Here is a 10,409-nt window from a genome sequence, read left to right as displayed (position 1 = left end):
TTCAAGGCAAAAACTGATTCGCCTTTGTCTGACTGACAGAAGCCATATTGATATTAACAGAAGCGCTGCGCTGGTTTCATGGGAGTTGTAGTTCCTCTCGGCGGGCGGGATAGCCACGCTCAATGGGAGTTCGTCGAGCGCCGGACTACAAATCCAGTGGAATATGGTACAGTTTCATCCTCGATCATTTTTCACCAACTGCTGCACGGACAAAAATGTCATTTCTGACTTTTTATTCGCTGAGGACGTGACGACAGAATGTGGGATTTAATGCTTATATCTTTTCATTTACTTTTTTGAAATTCTGAAACATTTAGGTTTTTCTTTACTCAGGTAATCATGCAGATGTAGTTTTCAACGAAATAAAGTCATTTTGTTTTTTCTTTAAAGCACATATTTACTATTTCTTCCACGTGGTATTTTAAAAGAAAGACTTATATACATTTCATCAGATATTAATTTTGTAAAGAAAAACTTTCAAAAAACCTTAATAGATTAAAAATTTTGTAGGATTAAATGAAATGTCTTATAACACCTGCATAGGGAATTTACAGTTTTATTACATACTACCGCCCTCTAGTGATCATTTACCGAGATCACCATGAGTTAACCTAGTGTAAAAGCGCCTCTCACAACATTAGTGTCAGCATTAGTGTTTTTCTCGATTTATAAGACTGCATATAGGCAATGCTGGGGCTAGTCGTCATAAGGAATATGTGACCCTGGACCACAAAACCAGGGTCAAAATGATCAATTTTTCTTTTATGCAAAAAATCATTAGGATATTAAGTAAAGATCATGTTCCATGAAGATATTTTGTAAATTTCCTACCGTAAATATATCAAAACCTACATTTTGCTTAGTAATTTGCATTGCTAAGAACTTCATTTGGACAACTTGGCGGTTTTTTGCACCCTAAGATTCCAGATTTCAAGTAGTTGTATCTCGGCCAAATATTTCTTTTCCTAACAAACCATACATTAATAGAAAGCTTATTTATTCAGCTTACAGATTATGTATGAATCTCAATTTTACAAAAAATTTACCCTTATTTGACTGGTTTTGTGGTCCAGGGTCACATCACAGTAGAGAGTCGAGTTACAAAAATGTTTGTTTTCATATGTTGGTTTCAAAAACAATTTTGTTTTTTATATGCATTTATGTCTAGATTTTAAAAAGCCTACAGAATTCAATACATTTTGTGAATTCTGCAATGTAAACTAAATTTGTAATAACAAATCAGGCAGAATTTCGTTGCCCTTTTGAAAAAAAAAAAACAGCATATGCTGGTTAGCTAGGTTTTGATGCTGGTCCTTGACATGATCAGCAAAGGACCAGCATAAACCAGCAGGACCAGCATGCTAAGGACCAGCTTAAACCAGCATTAAAACATACCTAACCAGCATCTCAGCATCAAAACTACCTAACCAGCATAGGCTTTTTCTCTCAAAACAATGGTTTTGATATTTTTGTTAACCTTTTCCATTTTTACCGTTTTGTTTTGTGTTTCATAACTGTTTACTGTTTAGTTTTAGCTGAAATACCTATATAACAACGATTGCAATAGCCTATGCTTATTGAACATGCTCAGTTAGTTTGTGTACAACGAACGTAATTTCGGTCAGACGCTTATTTGGAGCCTAGACTTTACGTGGGCTGTATGTCTGTTTCAAAATCTAATCACAGCCAAATAACCCAGGGCTTCTTGAGTAGATTATACTATTGTAATTGTGCAAACAGGGCAAGAAAAGCGCATTAGGCGTGAACAATTTGACTGTTTTGGATCATTGACTTTGCATTGATCCATTCACAAAATTTGACAGCCCAAAATGCGCAAAACGAACAAACGAGAAGACGAGAATATGCTGGAAAACATCTGAAAATCCAAACGTTAAAAATCCATTGAGTTGCTTTCGCTAGCTTTCACATCACCTCTGAGATTCCCTGAAGTGACAGCAGAATCATATCGACACTATGGGTGTGAAAGCTGCTGAGGGCCACAAGTCTGCTGGTGACAGATGTTAATGGAGGGAATGTCATGACACACATACACAGAGATGACAGGACTCACTCACCAATCTAAAGAAATGGATATTCACTTATCTCGTGTTGAGAGCAACAATAGCCTACATTATGAGATATTGATTTGCACAATAATATCAGTTTCTTGCTCATACATCCAATAGACAGTTATCAATGTCAATCACCAAACAAATAAATAAATAAATACGTGGACATTAAATATTGGTTTGAGTTTAAATTATTTTATATTTTTCATGTTTAGGCCTATTTTAAGAAAAAAAAACAGTCCCCTACAAAGTACAAAACAAATCAGGATGCACTTAAGTCATCTAAAGTAATTTTCAATGCAATCCATAACTTAGATGCATTAATTTAAGCGCGATTTAATGATGAATTTGACCTTATTTATGGAGGTGGTAGCGCATTCCGCCAGCCTTATAGAGCCTGGCAGGATGCGCTACCTTTGTGAAAACCTAGTCTGGCCAGCAGGGGGGCTCTTTCCCTGATATGTACTTATGGGTAAAAAAGTCCTAATACAACGAGGCAGATTCCAGGCCGTGAAAAGGAGCAAATGTTTGATGAAACCTTAATCCGGCACCTGTAAAAAGGAGTGTCCTTCGCATGAGGCATTAAACTGGCCTCCTGACTTTCTGTGGTCATTAATTCCCTACCTTAATGATGAATTTGACCTCATGTATGTAGGTGGTAGCACATTCCGCTGACCTGATTGAACCTGTCAGGATGCGCTACCCCTCTATCAGAGCAGCTTCATTAAAGAACAGAGAACAAGTTCATCTGTTGCTTGCAGTAGTCAGATTCTTGTAACTCTCTAAAGCTAAGCAGGTTTAAGCCTGTTCTGTGCATGGATGGGAGACACTTTGTGGAAAATTAGCTTCCTGCGGGAGGTAGTTTTAGTCCAGCCAGCAGGGGTTGCTCATTCCCTGACATGTACTTTAGGTTCCAAAAGTCCAAATATACAAAAATGACTTCTGCGGTGTAAGGCTTTTGATGAAGCATTAAACCGCCCCATGTAAAAATGAGTGTCCTTCGGATGAGGCATTAAACAGACCTCCTGACTTTCTGTGGTCATTAATTCCCTACCTTTATGATGAATTTCACCTCACTTATGGAGGTGGTAGCGCAATCTGCTGGCCTTATAGAGCCTCCAGGATGCGCTACCTTTGTGAAAAACTAGTCTGGCCAGCAGGGGGGGCTCTTTCCCTGACATGTACCTATGGGATCAAACGTCCTAATACAACGAGGCAGATTCCAGGCCGTGAAAAGGAGCAAATGTTCTTATGAAACCTTAATCCGGCACCTAAAAAGGAGTGTCCTTCGCATGAGGCATTAAACTGGCCTCCTGACTTTCTGTGGTCATTAATTCCCTACCTTAATGATGAATTTGACCTCATGTATGTAGGTGGTAGCACATTCCGCTGACCTGATTGAACCTGTCAGGATGCGCTACCCCTCTATCAGAGCAGCTTCATTCAAGAACAGAGAACAAGTTCATCTGTTGCTTGCAGTAGTCAGATTCTTGTAACTCTCTAAAGCTAAGCAGGTTTAAGCCTGTTCTGTGCATGGATGGGAGACACTTTGTGGAAAATTAGCTTCCTGCGGGAGGTAGTTTTAGTCCAGCCAGCAGGGGTTGCTCATTCCCTGACATGTACTTTAGGTTCCAAAAGTCCAAATATACAAAAATGACTTCTGCGGTGTAAGGCTTTTGAAACTGGCCTCCTGACTTTCTGTGGTCATTAATTCCCTACCTTAATGATGAATTTGACCTCATTTATGGAGGTGGTAGCACATTCCGCTGACCTGATTGAACCTGTCAGGATGCGCTACCCCTCTATCAGAGCAGCTTCATACAAACACAGAGAACAAGTTCATCTGTTGCGTGCAGTAGTCAGATTCTGGTTATTCTCTAAAGCTAACCAGGCTCAAGCCTGTTCTGTGCATGGATGGGAGACCCTTTATGGAAAATTAGCTTCCTGCGGGAGATAGTTTTAGTCCAGCCAGCAAGGGTTGCTCATTCCCTGACATGTACTTTAGGTTCCAAAAGTCCAAATATACAAAAATGACTTCTGCGGTGTAAGGCTTTTGATGAAGCATTAAACCGCCCCATGTAAAAAGGAGTGTCCTTCGCATGAGGCATTAAACTGGCCTCCTGACTTTCTGTGGTCATTAATTCCCTACCTTAATGATGAATTTGACCTCATTTATGGAGGTGGTAGCGCATTCCGCCGGCCTTATAGAGCCTGGCAGGATGCGCTACCTTTGTGAAAAACTAGTCTGGCCAGCAGGGGGGGCTCTTTCCCTGACATGTACCTATGGGATCAAACGTCCTAATACAACGAGGCAGATTCCAGGCCGTGAAAAGGAGCAAATGTTCTTATGAAACCTTAATCCGGCACCTGTAAAAAGGAGTGTCCTTCGCATGAGGCATTAAACTGGCCTCCTGACTTTCTGTGGTCATTAATTCCCTACCTTAATGATGAATTTGACCTCATTTATGGAGGTGGTAGCACATTCCGCTGACCTGATTGAACCTGTCAGGATGCGCTACCCCTCTATCAGAGCAGCTTCATACAAACACAGAGAACAAGTTCATCTGTTGCGTGCAGTAGTCAGATTCTGGTTATTCTCTAAAGCTAACCAGGCTCAAGCCTGTTCTGTGCATGGATGGGAGACCCTTTATGGAAAATTAGCTTCCTGCGGGAGATAGTTTTAGTCCAGCCAGCAAGGGTTGCTCATTCCCTGACATGTACTTTAGGTTCCAAAAGTCCAAATATACAAAAATGACTTCTGCGGTGTAAGGCTTTTGATGAAGCATTAAACCGCCCCATGTAAAAAGGAGTGTCCTTCGCATGAGGCATTAAACTGGCCTCCTGACTTTCTGTGGTCATTAATTCCCTACCTTAATGATGAATTTGACCTCATTTATGGAGGTGGTAGCGCATTCCGCCGGCCTTATAGAGCCTGGCAGGATGCGCTACCTTTGTGAAAAACTAGTCTGGCCAGCAGGGGGGGCTCTTTCCCTGACATGTACCTATGGGATCAAACGTCCTAATACAACGAGGCAGATTCCAGGCCGTGAAAAGGAGCAAATGTTTTTATGAAACCTTAATCCGGCACCTGTAAAAAGGAGTGTCCTTCGCATGAGGCATTAAACTGGCCTCCTGACTTTCTGTGGTCATTAATTCCCTACCTTAATGGACTTCCGGTTTCACGATGTAGTGAGAGGTCGCACGTTGTCCTTGCTCCGACATTTTCCTTAGTTTGTGTCAACTGCAGCAGTCATTTCTTATATTCGACACGATTTAAAGTGTCTTTAATGATCAGGGAGCGAAGCGAATGCAGGAATGGGCAGAAATAAAAAACCTGGTAGTGCTACAGACCACGAAACCCCAGGCCAAGACTTCGAGGCGTCCGATATGGCGGCTGCGCCTGTTCCTTTAACAGCAGAGGTACTCGTGTCAGAGCTTGAAAAGTCAAGGCGAAGTTTAACAGAGGAATTTACTTCTTTGCTGAACTCTTCCTTGTCCCCTTTACAAACATCTTTGGATGGCATTCGCGGTACTTTGGCTTCTCATACCGCCACTATTTCGGAGATGGAAACGGCCCTTACAGATCACAGCGGCAGGATTACCGAGTTGGAGAACGAAGTTACTTCGTTAAAAGCCAAATTAACAGCGGCGTCTGATTTAAATGCTACGCTTGGTTCTGCTGTGGATGATTTGGTTTCTCGATCAAAGCGACAGAATCTACGAGTGGTCGGCTTTCCAGAGGGGATTGAGGTTAGAAATCCAAGAGAGTTCATGATGGACTTTTTCTTTAACACTATGAAAGACGTCCTGTCAGCCCCGCCTGAAATTGATCGCGCTCATCGGAGTTTGGTACCCAAGCCCCGTCAAGGTAATAGACCGCGGCCATTCATCGTCAGATTCCACAGGTTTCTGGACAAAGATACCGTACTGCGATGGGTTAAGGAACACAAAGATATCTCCTATCAAGGTCACTCCATTAAGATCTACGAGGACTTCAGTGCGGGAGTCGCAAGGAAACGCGCTGCTTTCAACGAAGTTAAGTCAAATCTGTACAAGAAGGGAATACGTTTCGGCATGATCTACCCAGCTCGTCTGCGCATCACTCACAACGGTGAGCGTATCTTCGACACTCCTGAGGCGGCTGAACGTTACTTCCAGGAACATATTCAAGATGGATAATGCCGTTGCCTTTATCATTGGGCAGCGATAATGGAAAATTTCATAAACTGAGTTTCAATGCCTTATCCTGTATTCGTTTATCCTGTATTTGCAGTGATTAGTGTGGTTCACAGTTAAACTTTGTGCTCATTTTTATTTACAAGGACTTTCAACTTGCCAGATTGTTTTTGTTTCCCTGACAAAAATAGACAATAATTTATGTTCTATTATTTGTAAGAATTTTTTTTTTCTGCTACTTTTATTATTATGATTAAGATCACTTTTATTATTAGTGCTGGTCATGATCGGAGTGGACTTCACTGCATGGTTTTCCGGCTTTCTAACGGTATATTCCTGCAACTTGTGCTGGTTTTAATGGCGAGTTTAGGATGCTTGTTCTTTTGTTCTTTTGTTCTGTTGGTTTTAGGGTTGTTATTATATGTTCGGAGGAGAATGTTTAGTCACATAATTGTACTTTGTTTTTTGTCCTTTTTCTTTATTTTGCTGAGGTCCTTTTGCTTGATTGATTTTATTTTTTTAGCACCATTAGAATGGCTGTTTTTAACACAGGACTAAGTGGTAGAGGGTTTTCAGTTAATTTGGTAAGCTGGAATGTTCGAGGTTTAGGAGGACCAATTAAACGTTCCCGAGTGTTTTCTCATCTTAAAAATTTGAATTCTGATATCATTTTTTTCCAGGAAACACATCTGCGTGTTAAGGACCACATCAGATTAAGAAAACCATGGATAGGTCATGTGTTTCACTCTAACTTTAACAGTAGAGCCAGAGGTACTGCTATTGTTATGCATAAAAGAGTTCATTTTTCTCCATCACAGATTATTTCGGATCCCGAGGGTCGTTATGTTATTGTTGTTGGCAGTCTCTTTCATATGCCTGTGGTGTTGGTAAACATTTATGCCCCAAACTGGGATAATCCTGTTTTTTTCACTTCTCTTTTTTCATCTATTCCGAACTTAAACTCCCATTACTTAATACTGGGAGGCGACTTCAATTGTGTTATGGACCCAAGGCTTGATCGGTCAAATCCTAAAACTTTAGGGCAAACTGCTATGGCTAAGGCAGTGTCAACTTTCATGGATCAGGTTGGATGCGTTGACCCATGGCGCTTTCTCAACCCATCAAGAAAGGATTTTTCTTTTTTTTTCCAGTGTTCATCAATCTCATTCACGCATCGATTATTTTTTCTTAGATAAAGCTCTCTTACCTTTAGTTAGTACTTCTGATTATTCAGCTATAGTCATCTCTGATCATGCTCCACATTCTCTTAACCTAAATCTTTCTTATTCTAGAGGCCAGGCAAATCAGTGGAGGTTTGATTCAGGATTATTATCAGACAAACAATTTTGTGAGTATATAAGTAATAATATAGATGTGTTTATTGAGACAAATAAATCAGAAGCTGTTTCCCCTTCTTTATTATGGGAAACATTTAAAGTGGTAATCAGAGGTCACATTATTTCTTACACTGGTTATAAGTACAAGCAAAGGAAACAAAAGTTAAAGGATCTGCTTGATTCCATAGTTGAGATCGATAGGCAGCTTCTTAATAATCCTACTCCTGAGTTACGCGCTAAGAAGTTGGAGTTAAAATCAGAATTTGATTTACTTAGTACAAAGAATGCTGAATCTATGTTACGAAGAACTAAAGCTACTTATTATGAGTACGGAGACAAAGCTGGTCGGTTATTAGCTTCCCAGCTTAAGGGACAAGCTGCCTCTCGTCTAATTACTCAGGTGTATGACTCTTCTGGTTTACTAACCAAGAACCCATCTGACATTAATGACATTTTCCTCTCTTACTATTCCAGTCTCTATAAATCAGAAGCTCCTGAAGATGAATCCACTATGCATCGTTTCTTAGACAGTCTAGATATTCCTTGCATTGATGCAGAGGTAGCAGTGGATCTTGACAAGCCTCTAGAGTTGAATGAGATTCTGAAAGGTCTTCAGCTTATGCAAAATGGTAAGGCGGCAGGTCCAGACGGTTTTCCGATTGACTTCTACAAAAGGTTTGGCAAACAGCTGGCACCTTTGTTGTTAGATATGTATAAGGATTCTTTAGTAAATGGCTCTCTTCCTTTAACTTTAACTCAGGCTTCTATTTCACTTATACTCAAGCGTGACAAAAATCCAGAGGAATGTGGCAGTTGGAGGCCTATTAGTCTGTTAAACTCGGATGTAAAATTATTAGCTAAGGTGCTGGCTTCGCGTCTGGATCCCTGTCTTCCAAAAATAATCTCTGAAGATCAGACTGGTTTTATTAGAGGGCGACAATTATCATCAAATATTCGACGACTTTTAAATATAATTTTTTCCCCTTCCACCTCTCCAACTAGTGAAATAGTCATCGCATTAGATGCAGAAAAGGCCTTCGACCATGTCGAATGGAATTATTTATTTACTATATTAGACAGATTTGGTTTTGGCCCCCCTTTTTTATCATGGATACGTCTTTTGTACACTGATCCAGTTGCCAGTGTGAGAACAAACTTTCTGAGTTCTCAATATTTCCCCCTCACAAGAGGCACTCGTCAAGGTTGTCCCCTTTCTCCACTCTTATTCGCTTTAGCAATAGAAGCTCTTTCCATAGCTTTGAAAAATTCCCCGCTCTTCTCAGGTATTGTTAAGGGAGGAATAGAACATCGCTTCTCTCTTTATGCTGATGACCTCTTGCTCTATGTTTCGAACCCTGTCGGCTCAGTCTCAGATCTTTTGCTTGTGCTTAACACCTTTGGATCTTTCTCTGGATATAAGCTTAATATAAGTAAAAGTGTTTGCTTTCCAGTAAATAGCTTAGCCAAACAAATCCCAGCTAAGATGCTGCCTTTTAATTTATCCTCCACAAAGTTTCGTTACTTAGGGGTAAATATTTTGCATTCCTTCGATCTATTATATCAGCATAATTTTTCTACATTACTCACTCAAGTTAAATCAGATTTGCAACGCTGGGATAAGTTACCTCTTACTCTATTTGGTAGAATTCAGTCAATTAAAATGAATATTTTGCCGAGGTTTTTGTTCTTTTTTCAGTCCCTTCCAGTATTTTTACCAAAATCTTTTTTCAAGCAGTTGGATGGGGCTATTGCTTCTTATATATGGCAGGGAAGGCCCCCTCGGTTAAGCAAGGCATATCTTCAGAGACACAAAAAAGATGGGGGTCTTGGACTGCCCAACTTTTTGATTTATTACTGGGCGGCAAATATCAGCAAAATTCATAATTGGTATAATTCTCCCCAAATGGATTGGTGTAGGTTAGAAGCTCAGTCTTGCTCTACATCTTCACTTTCGGCCTTAGTGTGTGCCCCTTTGTCCAGTCGCCCCTCTAAGTATACTACAAACCCAGTTGTTTCTTCTTCTCTCAGGATTTGGAGGCAGTTCAGACAACATTTTAAACTGGCTGCTGCTTCTGTTTATGGCCCTATTTGTAATAATCATCTATTTCCGCCTTCAACATTAGATTCTTCCTACGTTCTATGGAAAAACAGAGGCCTCTTACATTTTTCTGATTTATTTATTGATGGTGTTTTTGCTAGTTTTTCTGATCTTGTAGAGAAATTTTCTATTCCACAGTCAAATTTGTTTCGCTTTTTTCAAGTACGTAATTTTGTCCGTTCCCGTTATCTTTCATTTCCAAACCTGTCAGAGCCTTCTTTATATGAGAGGTGCTTAATTCAGAATCACAGCTCTATATCTAGTTTATATAATCTGATTCTTCCCTATACCTTGCCCTCTCTTTCTCGGTTCAAGCTTCAATGGGAGGAAGAACTTGGACTGGGGTTGGATCAGGGAATGGTGGGAAATGGCTGCTGAGAGGGTTAGTTCCTCTTCTTCCTGTGCCAGACTAAGTCTAATTCAATTTAAGGTTCTCCATAGAATTCATCTAACGAAGGTCAAATTAAGTAAGATATTTCCAGGCGTGGATGTTTGTTGCAATAGGTGCTCTCTGGCTCCTGCTGATCATGCCCACATGTTTTTTTCTTGTCCAAAGCTGGAGAATTTTTGGAATTCTTTTTTTGATACTTTTTCTACAATTTTCAATATTTCTATTGAACCTTGCCCTTTGATTGCCATTTTTGGTGTATCGGCTGTGTTGGATAACCTTTCAAATAAGAATGCTAATGTTCTAGCCTTTGCGTCACTGATAGCTCGGAGACGGATTTT

This window comes from Garra rufa, chromosome 21 (genome assembly GCF_049309525.1).
Source record: "Garra rufa chromosome 21, GarRuf1.0, whole genome shotgun sequence".
NCBI lineage: Eukaryota > Metazoa > Chordata > Actinopteri > Cypriniformes > Cyprinidae > Garra > Garra rufa.
The sequence above is the reverse complement of the archived record's forward strand: the minus strand, read 5'-3'. Positions refer to the sequence as shown.